Source organism: Aotus nancymaae, unplaced genomic scaffold (genome assembly GCF_030222135.1).
Source record: "Aotus nancymaae isolate 86718 unplaced genomic scaffold, 86718_ANA_hifiasm-v0.15.2.pri h1tg000036l, whole genome shotgun sequence".
In the NCBI taxonomy this organism is placed as follows: domain Eukaryota; kingdom Metazoa; phylum Chordata; class Mammalia; order Primates; family Aotidae; genus Aotus; species Aotus nancymaae.
The window spans coordinates 35,059,596-35,072,243 of record NW_026988450.1 but is presented as its reverse complement, the minus strand read 5'-3'; positions in this window follow the sequence as shown (position 1 = coordinate 35,072,243).

Sequence of the window (12,648 nt, the reverse complement as noted above, 5' to 3'; positions counted from 1 at the left end):
CACAACAGAAATGTATTGTCTCACAGTTCTCATGGCTAAAACTTGAATTTAAGGTGTTGGCAGGGCTATGCTCCCTCTGAAACCTGCAGGAGAAAATTTTTCCTTGCCTCTTCCTAGCTTCTGGTGGTTTGCTGTCAATCTTTGGTGTTCCTGGCGTGTAGCTGCAGCAATTCCATCTCTACCTCTGTTGTCATAAAGCCTTCTCCCTGCATGTCTGTCTTTCTTCTTCCCATAAGACACCATCATACTGGATTCGTGGCCCACCCTCTTCTAGTATGACCTTATCTTAACTAATCATATCTCCAGTGGCCCTACTTTCAAAGATACTGGAGGTCAGGACTTCAGTATATCTTTTTGGGGGTCATAAGCCCATAAAACTACTTTATTTTATGTTCATTAACTCTATGACTACCTATAACCATCAAACATTAGTTAACAATTAAATAAACTTTGAAAGGGGAGGTTGTTTAGATTGCCCAAGATTATGGAAGATAAAAGTCAAGCTTTCTGCTTCACAGCTTTTTACTAATAAAAAACCTAACTGCAGGTATGTGACTGTAGATAAATAAATCACAAATGAAAGGTCAGCTTTTAGGTAAGCAATTGCTTGATTTACATATATTTATACATATTGTGTTTATGTTATGGTTGTGTTTTCATGTCATGCTTATTTGCAACAATACAGAATGCCATCCCAAAGCAATGTGGAAATAAAGTAAACAGTGTTTTGAATGCAATCTCGTACAGATGAGGTAGACAAATGTGATGTTGAAGGCCTTTATTATTTTGTTTTTGTGTGTTGGTTTGTTTTTTGAGACAAGATCTCATTCTGTCACCCAGGCTGGAGTGCAGTGGCATAATACAGCTCACTGCAACCTCGGCCTCCTGGGCTGAAGTGATCCTCCCGCCTCAGCCCCCCGAGTAGCTAGGATTACAGGTGTGTGCCACAATACCTGGCCAATTTTCTACTTTGTGTAGAGACAGGGGCTCACTATGTTGCATAGGCTGGTCTCACAGACCTGGGATCAAATAATCCCCTGACCTTGGACTCCCAAGTGCTTGGATTACAGGTGTGAGCCACTGCTCCCAGCCTGTTTGTGTTTCTTTGTTCATTTGTGTGTTCAATCAAGAAGAAAAGTTTATTTTCCAAGAAAAAGACAGCAGAAGGAATCCAATAAAAAGAGTACTTGGTTAAGTCAGAACCAAGTTACAATGTCTTAAGTTGTAAAAGCACATGGACAAGAGAGCAGTGTCCACTGCTCCATAAGATGTGCAAATGACTTGACCAGTCCCAAGACTTTTTATGGATCCTCATCCTGCAGGAGAAAATTATTTGCCTACAGAGAAGCACTAAGTACATTTTTTGTGGTTCCCAGGCAGGGTATGGTTAGAATGTTGGAGTCCAGAGCCCTTGCTTGATTTCTCATCTTGTGCAGCCTCTATCTAGTGGGGACTTGCCTGGCCCTGCTGCTTCTATAACCTCGTGAAGCTTTCTCAGTCCCAGGTTTCACATTTAGGCCTCCCAAGACGCCACCTTCTCAGAGAGGATGTCACTGAGCAACAATATTCTCATTACATCATCCTTGTTTTATATTCACATCATATTTGTTAAAGAATATCTCATGTTGATTATACTTTGTAGGAATAAACTCGATTATTTGAAATGCAGTTGAAAGCAAAACCTATATGACAGTAAGAAAAACTATGGAACACCAGTTGAGCAAGGTTTATGTACAAGTCACTGCCTCACTCCTTTTCACCTAACAGTTGGATCCTCAGACCTCTAATTTGACTTCTTATTCAGAGATTAAACATATTCATGAGGTTGGTGCTTTGTCCAAGGCCTCCTAGAAGGAAACCATTCAGTCTGGAGAGAAGTTGACATCGTCTTTGGTCTTACGTGTTTCTGTTCTCTCTGGAAGCTTATTAGGCCTAAAGCTAGTGCTGATCATACATTTTGTGTATTTAGGTCCATCACACGGCCATCACTCTGGAATGTGTCTAGGCTAAAAGAAGGTAAACATGTCTCAGGTGCAATTAACCTGCTGATTGCTCTCAGAGTCACATCTCTTAGTGCGGCCTGGCTGTTCCTGAAGAGGCCTCATATTTGCAGATAATCAGCTCTGGTGTTATAAATCTGCATTTTCTAGTTGTAGAAATACAAAAATATTCCAAGGAAATGCACACAAAGTGTTTTTGAAAAGCAAACATTTATGCAAAAATGATGTTTTTCATTTTTCTCTGTGTTGCTGGCTGCATTTCTTTGGAAGATAATTATTACACTGAATGATTGTTAGCACAGAACGTCAAGGCCATCATGAGCTCATCTTATGCAGTCAGCATTTCTATTGAATTACAAATGTGGCATTCACATTCTCAAACCATTTTTGTCATTTTGGCATTTGCCTGAAAGACTAAGTTCCATTGCTTGTTTTAAGAATCTATCTCTTTTTGACACATAATAATTCAGATCTTCCTTTATGCGAAAAGATGAGCATTCCCTCCTGTGATGAGATGCTCATCACCATTTCTTACCTAGATGGAGGGTGGTAGCAGGTAGGGGTGCAGTATGGAGCTCTGGGTCCTACATAATATCAGAATCCCAGCTCTGCTTCTCTACTGAAAATTGGTTAACTTCTTTGGGTGTTGGTTCACCCATTATTAAAATAAGGATGATAGAAATTATACCTGTTTCTTAGCGTTTTAGTGAAGACTAAAGGAGATTGTTTGGGATAAAAATGTGTTTCCTCTTCTTAAATCTCCCAACATTTCTGGTTACCAAAACATGGAGATTTCTCCCTTACCACACAATTCTCCAATTTTTTGCAGACACCAACGGGGTGTCCTACAATTTGTAAACCAAAACCAACTTCTAACTACTCCAGCAGACTGAATGGACCCCCTCTTGGCCAAGGGTACCCCAAAGAAACCTGAAAAATTAGTTCAGGTCATGCTGGGAAAAGGGGTAAATATACCTCGGTATACCCTCCTCCCTTTGGAGTTTGGACACAACTGACCAGCATCAACATTAAAATAGAGATCTTAAAATTAACAAAACAGACACAAAGTCTGTTTTGAGTCTGTTTTGTTAGCATCTTTAGCAAAAGATACTAAATTCTGACTCTGGTATAGCATCGCATGACAGAAAACAGGCCCTAAAGGAAATCAAAGTAGTTTTATCCTCAAATTTATTTATTTAACATGAGAATCTCTTTCCCTTGCTAGGTCTTTTCAGCAGAGTCTGACACCATTTAGGGTCAAATAAGAGATATTCACCATCTATTCTCTCTGAAGCCTGCTACCTGGAGACTTCATGTACATGACAAGATCCTTGGCTTCCACATGCCGCTTATCTAAACTCAAGAACTTTTTCAGCTGAATCCAACTTTTCAGGCAGGGCTCACCTTTTTTAACCAATTGCCAATCATAGAATGTTTGAATCCACATATGACCTAGAAGTCCCTACTTTGAGATATCCTGACTTTCCAGGCCAAACCAATGTATACCTTGTACGCATTGATTTAAGTCTTTGTCTGTAATTTCTGTCTCCAAAATACACAAAACCAAGCTATAACCAACCACCTTGGACACATTCTCAGGACATCCTGAGGCTGTGTTATGAGCCACAGTTCATAACCTTGGAAAAATAAATCTTTAAATTGATTTAGACCTGGGTCAGATACTTTTTGGTTTCCAAATTCAATTCAATTCTGACACTAAAAGAAGTTAGCGCATACCCCCACAGGTGATGGCCTCAGGCCCATATTACTTCCTCTTGTAAGAGGCTAATTGCAAGTAGTGGGTTCCCAGCCTACCTACAACTTCTGATGAACCGGTTAGAAACTGGAAGGTCTCATAACCCCCTTCTTGGGTTTGATCATTTGATAGAATGGCTCACAGAACTCAGGGAGACACTATTTTTCTTTAGCTATTTATTATAAAGGATACAACTCAGGAACAGGCAAATGTAACAGGTGTATAGAGCAAGGTATAGGGGAATGAAACCACCTTTGCAAAGATTATGTTACCAAAACATTACGGGTTCATTCTAGGTCTGGTTGCTTGCTACAATGAAAGTCAATCACTGAGACAATGAGTACTGCCAGGAAAGAAGGCTTTAGCTCAGTGCTGCAGAAGAGGAGATGGGAGATCAGACTCAAATCCATCTCCCTGACCAACTAAAATTGGGAGTTTATATAGCAGAGAAGGAACATAACTACATGTATATAAACAGGAATTGGGGGTGGGTGGGTAAGGATGAGGAGTTAGTTAATTAACAGGAAACAGATGGTCAGATAGCAGTCATGACGGGTGAGAGATCTGGCATCCTATTGTCCAGATCTCTGGATCTGGTGAGTTTCAGTTTCTTGATGCTATCTTGGGGGACTGATAGTTGGTTTCCTGAGAAAGGGACTCAGATAAGACAAATGTAACTTTCTCAAGTTTTAATACTGGAGTATCAATTTCTATATTTATTCAAAAGAAATCATAAATGTCACTTCTATGGGAGAATTGGGCCAGTTTCAGTCTCCCCTATTTATCAGTTCCTTACTCATGTGGAATCTGATTGTTGATCTTTCTGGCTGCTTCATGCTAAGGAAGGGCATTGTGGGTAGCTCCATGCTATGGGCAATCATGTGGCCACTCAGGAAACAAAGGTTAATCTAATATCATGATTTTCTTCTTAATCTCATATCATGATTTCTTCAGAAGCACATTTATTTCTTTCTCTCCAGTCCCCAACTTTCACCAAAGACAAATCACAGCAGGATCAACCTACCTGCAAAATAAGCTTCAGTCCCACTATACTGGGCCTCATTACTCAGATGAAGTGCAACAAGAATCACTGTCTACATAGGATCTTCTAAATTGGCTTTTTTGAAACCTCTCACAAGGCCATTTCAGTCAAAGCATTGGCAAAATAAATAACCAGTTCTTCCCATTATGTATCCCATTATGAAAGAAAACAGATTTTTATTGAACTTGTGTGAACAACCACATTGTCATAAATTAAGCATATTCACAAATAGTTTATGAATTATGGAGAAATTAGAGAGAAATATGCCTCAAATTCTGCATACTCTACTTATTTGTTAAAGGCTACAAATAGCTTGAAGAAAATGTTCTCTAAACTCTGAAAAACAAAAGAATCAGCAATGTTTCAAAGAAAAAAGTCATTAAAAAGTATTTCAGTCCTCCATTAGTTCAGTCCATGCAATCAACTTCTACTTTGCTTCATATTGGATTTGTAAATGTTATCAACACATACACCTTTTAGTTAGAGTCATGGGCATTTTTCTCTAGTCCAATAGTACAACCTCCAAAGTTATGAGAAACCTGCATTTAAGAGTCCTTTTCATGAACTCTCCCAAAGAAGCAAGCCCTGGACTGTAGCTGATTATAAGCTGGTTTTTTCAAAGAATCAAAGCAAATAATTGTGGATGACAAAAGTTTCAGGATAGACACAATTGACAAAGAAATCTGGTTATTTTTATGGCATACAAAAATTTAAGATAATAATTATAGTTATTACTGACAACATATATTAAAACATATCAGAATTTTAGAAATCTCATGTAATCCTGAAACATATACTAACAACACATCTGTATAAATAGAATCCAAAGAAAGTTAAACACAACCTCACATTAGGATTATTTGTTCTGTATAATTTGAACAGAATAAATAATCCTAATATGTCTCTCTTGAATTTTGGGACACCCAATATTATTTAAAAAGTCAGTATGAGGTCAAAATGATAAATTTAGAAGTTAATATTTTGCTTTTGGAAAGTTTGTCAAATGTCAATGCCTTAAGACATTTGATACACAAAATATAATTGCAGGTCATTATAAAATAGTCATTCATTTGGACAAAATGATAAAAACCATTACTTTATGAGAGAGAGAAGACTTAGTTTCCCAAACAATAAGACTTAATACAGACAGCATCTGGCCAACTAAATCTGTCTTCTCTCTTCTGTTTTTCTTTTTCCTGCAGTTTACTCAAAAGTTAAACAAAAATGTCTGATTAATATTACACAAAAATTTTGTTCAAAAGAGAAAATAAAATATCACATTTGTATGGTATATTGATGTTAAAGCTAATTTAAATAAAGCCTTATAAACAAATCTATCTAATTTTAATCAGTTTGACCATAAGGTAAGATTTCCAAAAATCTTTTATAGCCTTTTACAATTTTTTTTTTTAAGGAGGAGATCGATGCTCCAAGAAAACCCTATTACTCCGGCACTGGCCTTGCATCAGTGCACTTTTGATATTAATGTTTAATTTATAGAAAAACCATGAATTAATTTCACCCTCAAAATTTGCCCTTACAATCTCACATGCCTACCTCTTCCATGATAGTTCCTGGGCCTAGAGGGATTGAATGGTTTTAATTTCTAGCCTTGTGTCTCATGAAAGCAGTTCATTTTGATTGTTACCTTCTCCTAGGTCTGAAGAAAAGGCTTTGATTGGTGTCAATATTCAAGATTTAGCAGGAGTAAGTGTCTTTTTCAGACCCAGGAGTAAAAGGCTTCTAAGTTTTCAACACAAGGACTAGTTAATAGAACCTTTATACTGTGGAAAGTCCTATCATTCTCTCTAATGGGTCACAAATTAAAACACTTAGTGTCCAGTAGGTACTGCCTACAGAACTTCAAACCACTGTATTAAAGTGTTTAGGTTATTTCTTGCATGTGTCTAATTGCTAGCATTGTAGTGACAGAACTGTAAACAGAAACATAAAAAATGTGATAGCCCCTATGCTAAACTTATCAAAGTAAGACAATTAACTTTTCTCTTTATCACTTAAAAATTATAAATGCAAATATCAGTTTTAGAAATTCAGCAGAAGGATAATCAATTTTTACTTGAATACTATATAATAAAACACTTAAATACTATACAACAGAATAATTTCATTTCAGCTGTTTTAAAAGAGTACCATCACACATTTCCAAGCATGGTTTCTAGACACAGCACTGACAACTGATTAGGTAACTTTTGTCACTGGAGTTGTCAAACCAATGCAAAACTCGTACTTATTTTGTTTTTGAGTATACACCTGAAGGCTCAATGGTGATAAAAGGCTTGAGATCAAAAGTCAACTAAAGTAATTTGAGAGGGACCCAGTTAATATGATTTTCCTAAGGACAAAGCTAATCTTTCCTAAACATTAAAACTTGTGCCCATATCACAATTTTGTTCTCATTACCTAAAGGAAAAGATCTGAAATCTACTTAACTTATTGGTTGAAATACATTTCCATGGAAAGAAAAACAATTTAAACAATTCTACTGCTTCTTACTTTCCCAAATAACAAAAATAATATACTATTTCTGGTCTGAACTTTAAAAATAAGCCATTTATTTATTTATTTATTTGCCAGAAAACTCAAGGCACTTATACTTCTCTAAATCATCAGAGGTAATCAGAACAAATCCAGTTTTAAATGGCTGGTATGCTCGATCTTTTTTTTTTCTCTTGGAACCTTGACAAAGGTACCTTAGGATTTTAGATAAACAGAGCAAATAATGAACTGCTGGAAGTGCATAAGAAACAAAATGAGTATTCACAGAACCAAATACATGCCTTAACTTAGAAACTAAAAAACACCGACAGTTTTATATACGTATATATAAGACCCAAAGGAGAACAAACAGCAGGTAAATGAAAATTAAAAGCAAAAACAAACAGGAAAGCAACCCTAAACTTTTCTCCTATTCAATTTACTATGGAGACTACAGTGTTACCCAGAGTCTAAAAAACAAACAAACAAACAAACCCCCCCCAAATTACACCTTTATATATTATAAACCCATCAACACTTTTAAAATTATTGCTTTATGTAGTTGTCTTTCAATCAGATAGAGAAAAACTATTACAAAAAAGAAAACTTACATTCATATTGTCTTACATATTTACCTATGTTTTTACATTTACCAGTGTTTTCTATATATTTGTATGGATTTGAGTTACTGTCTAGCATCATTTCATTTAAACTGCAAGAACTCCCTAGTATTTCTTGTAGCACGTGTCTTGTAGCGATGACATCTTTGTTTGTTTCTTCTTAAATCTGGAAATGTATTAATTGTGCCTTCATTTTTGAAGAATAATTTTGCCAGATATAAAGTTCTTGGTTGATTGTCTTTCTCTTTCAGTGCTTTGAACCTTGATAGACTACTACCTTGTAGCCTCCATGGTTTCTGATGAGAAGTCAACTGTTTAACTTATTGAGGATCCCTTGTATGTGATGAGTTGTTTTTTTCTTGCTGTTTTCAAGTTTTCTCTCTTTCTTTTGAAAGTTTGACTATGACGTGTCTAGCTGTGACTCTCTTTGAGTTTAATCTACTTATAGTTTGATGAGCTTCTTGTATGTGTAATGTTTTAAATAAACATGGTTTGGCCAAATACAGAGACCAAAACCCAACTCCAGCCAAAGAAGGGCCAGGCATCTGATCCTCCACCTTATTGGCAACTGGAAGCTTTCTGAACTCTGTGCTTTGGGTTTTTTTGAGGCTTCATTACATAGGCATGATTGATTAAGCTATTGACCTTTAGTGATCAACTTAAACTTCAGCCTTAGTTGAGGTTGAAAATTCCAGCCCTCTAATCACAAAGTTGGTTCCCTTGGTAACCAGTCCCTACATCCTGAGGCTTTCCAGGAACCCCCAGCAACCAGCCATCTCATTAGCATACATATCACTTCAGAGATTCAAGGATTTTAGGAGCTGTGTGCTAGGAAATGGACTAAAACCAAAATACGTATTTCTTATTCTATCACAATATCACAAAATAATGCATTCAAAGGGCTTAGCACAGTGCTAAATAGTAAGTCTAGAAAAAACATTACCTTTGCAGTTATTTTTCTCAATTCAGAAGCCACGGGGCTTGTATTCTAAATGCTTTGTAATTATTTACTGAGAACTTGTCTTAAAAAATCATGAATCAGTTTCATGAATTAACCTCAAAGTGAATTTAATGAACACTTAGTGACCATTTCCAGGACATCAGGCACTCTGCTCAGTCCTGAGAGTAGAGGCAACTAATCATGATCAATGCTGTTCTCATGGAAGCTTGCAGCCCACAGAGGAGACATTTGCAGGTGCAGGGATATAGGGTTGCAGTCGGTACAGGGGGAGTACAAGTTAGTTCTGACTGCCGTTCCCAGGGCAAGATTACAGCCATGTGAAGACACAAACCCTTCCTTCTCTCCCTTGTTGGGTGCATCATTCATTCCCACCACATTTGCCTTGTAAACATTTCTTGTTGTCTTGTAAACATTTCTTGTTGCTCTATGTCATTTCAGTGTCCTAGTTCAGATGCTCGTTGACTCTGGTCTTGACTAATACAATGGTCCCTGTGTAACTTCCAGGTGTGTCCAATCCATTGTCAAAAATAAAATATCGGTCTGGATTAGTAAGGAGAGGCTTTATTCAAAATGATTATTGCAAGATGGGGGTAGTAGGGAGAATCGAAGAAAGGAATTATTGCAATAGAGAGGTGATTGGATGATGCGGGTGGTTTCCCTCATACTGGAAATGAATTCTCCCTCATTCATAGAGAGAGTGCTCTAACCGTGAGATCTGCAAATATCAAGAGGATTTCTCTTGCAGGGGGAGAAATAAATAAGGAGAGAGGACCAGGTGCAGGAAAATGAGGTGAAAGAGAATGGCCTGAGTGGACAGTAGACTAGAGTGTTTTGATGCCAGCCAGTTCTTCAGAGGGGTTGCTAAGTGGGGCTGTGTGCTGGTTGAAGCTGAGGGTGGGCCAAAGTCAGGGAGTCATGGGAGGAGAGAATCTTCACCAAATATTAAATGAGGTTTGACTAACAAATATTTTGTTCTGATTAGTCACTGGGGAAAAGAAAGTTTACCTAATTTTTTCTGAGGCAAAAAATGGGAATTCAAAGGGTCTGTGTCTGGCCTTGTCATAGGCAAATTAGAGTGATGGTGGAGACACATATAAGTCTTATTTAAATTATATGGGGATTTGTTTCTTTGTAGTAAGCTGTCTCCAGAAAAAAAAAGATTCCTGCATCCCTAAACCATCACCATTTTCAAGGAACATAGGGCTCAGGCAAGTTCAATGTTGTTACTATCTTCTACTCAGTTACAAGAACTTTCTTTCTGAACGCAGGTATGGTCAAGTGAATCTTTGTTTAACACAGTTCCATGGCTCTCATCACAGGATAAAGTCCTTCTTAATGGCCTTTGCATACCTCTCCTGCCATATCTTTAGCCTTGCACTCCAGCAACCTCAAACTGCTTAGAGTGTGGTCTATGCCATGAGGTTTTCAGCCTCTATGCTTTTGCCCAACCTGTCCATTGTGCCTGCAATGCCATCTCCCCCTTTTACCTGATAAAACCTACACTCTTAATGATCCTCAAAGTCTCAGATTAAGTCTCAACATCTTCAGGAGTTGGGGGTTCTCTTTGGGTTCCTACAGCATTCTGAACTTAGAGCTCTTGTTACACATAGCACATTGTAATAATGGTTTTTCTTGTGTCATTAGCATTAGGAACTGTATTATAAACCTCAACAGTTAACATTTATTTAGTGTGGGTCTGGTTCTTCACCAAGTACTATAAACTCACTTCATAATCTCTGTTTTTCAGACAGGAAAACTGAGACAAGAAAAAATAGGTAACTGGCCAGTTGTCATGCAGACATGCTGAATTGCATAGAATGGACATGCTAATGTTGAGATTAATTTAGAATTGTGTATCTCAAGTTGTCTAGTGATGCCTAGTACCCTAGTGGTGACAGAACATTGGAACTTGGAGGGATTGTGGTATATATATCCAGTTCATTGCCACCAGTATACAGGTATTTAACCTTTGAGAGGCAGAAGACACAGAACTTAATGTGCTCTAACAATACTGGGTTTTCTAGCTCCTGAAGAGGTTTTGGGACGGCAAGTGGTCAGTAATGTAATATGCAAGTTAACTTATGTATACAGTAAATACAATCCTAGAAAGGTGATATCTTTTTTCACAGTTTTGAGAAGCGTCCAGCGGCTGCTTAGCTTTCACTCCCAGAGAAAGCTTTCTGGTGTCCAAAGACTTCTCCTTTGCCTCATTCCCTGATCCTCTGATAGTGGCAAAATGTGGGATCTGGGTCCTTACGTATGACTGATAAAGACCTACTGAGAAATCCAGTGGTTGTGACTTGTTATTTCATTCATTCATTCACACAATTAATTATTTATTCATTAGATAACCTAACAAATATTAATGTTATTATTTTAAATTTTATTTTTTAAATTTAATGTAATTTAATTTTTTTTAAGAGATAGAGTCTCCCTTTGTCACCCAGGCTGGAGTGCAGTGGCATGAACATGGCTGACTGAAGCCTTGACCTCCCAGGCTCAAGCCATCCTTCTACCTCAACCCCACAAGCAGCTGGGACTATAGGCCTGTGCCACTATGCCCAGCTAAGTTTTAAATTTTTTGCAGCCATATTGCCAAGGCTGGTCTTGAATTCCTGAGCTCAGACAATCCACCTGCCTCAGCCTCCCTAAGTGCTGGGATTACAGGTGTGGGCCACTGTACCCTGCCTGACCCATATTTATTAAGCACTTAACTTGTGCTGGCTACTATCCTAGGCTCTGGGGATAAAAAGAAAAATGGGACATGGTTCCTATCTTCAAGGAATTTTCAAGTTTCTAGGAAAATCAGTCTGGTAAGCAAAAAAGCAGTACGAAGATATCAGTGCTAAGTTAGAAATAATGTTGGTCAAAGAGGAAGGAATAAAGAAGCTGTGATTCATCAAAATATTATTTATGGTAATTATGGTATTATTATGTTGAGACCATGGGCTTCCTGACTATTCTAGGATTCATGTAACTCAAGTAATTATAAAAATTAGAGGCAAATTACCAATTAGATTCCATTGAGAGACAGCATGATTCCATCAAAGTGCTATTATGATTTTACAGATTTAAGTGTGTGTGCATAGATAGCACATATGGCAAAAAATTGTAAGAGTACACTTTGAATCACTAACAAAACATGGAGAGAGAACATGGGTGTTGATTGCTGAGTGTGAAAAATAGTACATGTCAGAACACAGGGAATGAAATTGTCTGCCACACTCTTGTTAAAATGCTCTGCTTCTCCATCTCTTGCAGGTGGTTGACAAGATAAACTCTGAAAGATCCTCTTAGGAGATTTTGTTTCTCATGTTTGTTTTCTTTCCATTCCTGTCCTTCCACACCCTTGTCAGGGTTCTGTGGGCCTGGTGCCACCTGCTCATGTCCAAGGGCACACAAAGAGACTGCCGTTTTTGGTAGAAGGCCACTGGGGGAATATCAACTTACAAAGGAAATACTTGTGAAAGCGAAGTACATACAAGTCCAGGAAATATTTCTTTTTCCTCATGTTCTTCTTATTCGAATGAGAACAAAATATGGTAACTTGTTCGGACGGCAGTGATGTCGGCAAGATGTCCTCCTCTTCTTTGCTGAGCTAGTAAATCACTGTCGACTCCTCTGGAGACTTGGCCCAGAGCCCTACACCGCTTATTGGAGCCACTTCCTCTTCTCACCAAGTAAGGATAGTAGTAATTTTCTTCCCCTGGGGACGTAAGTTTATGCTTGTGAAATTCAGAACTATAAATGGCCCAAATTTGAAAAAGTGAAAA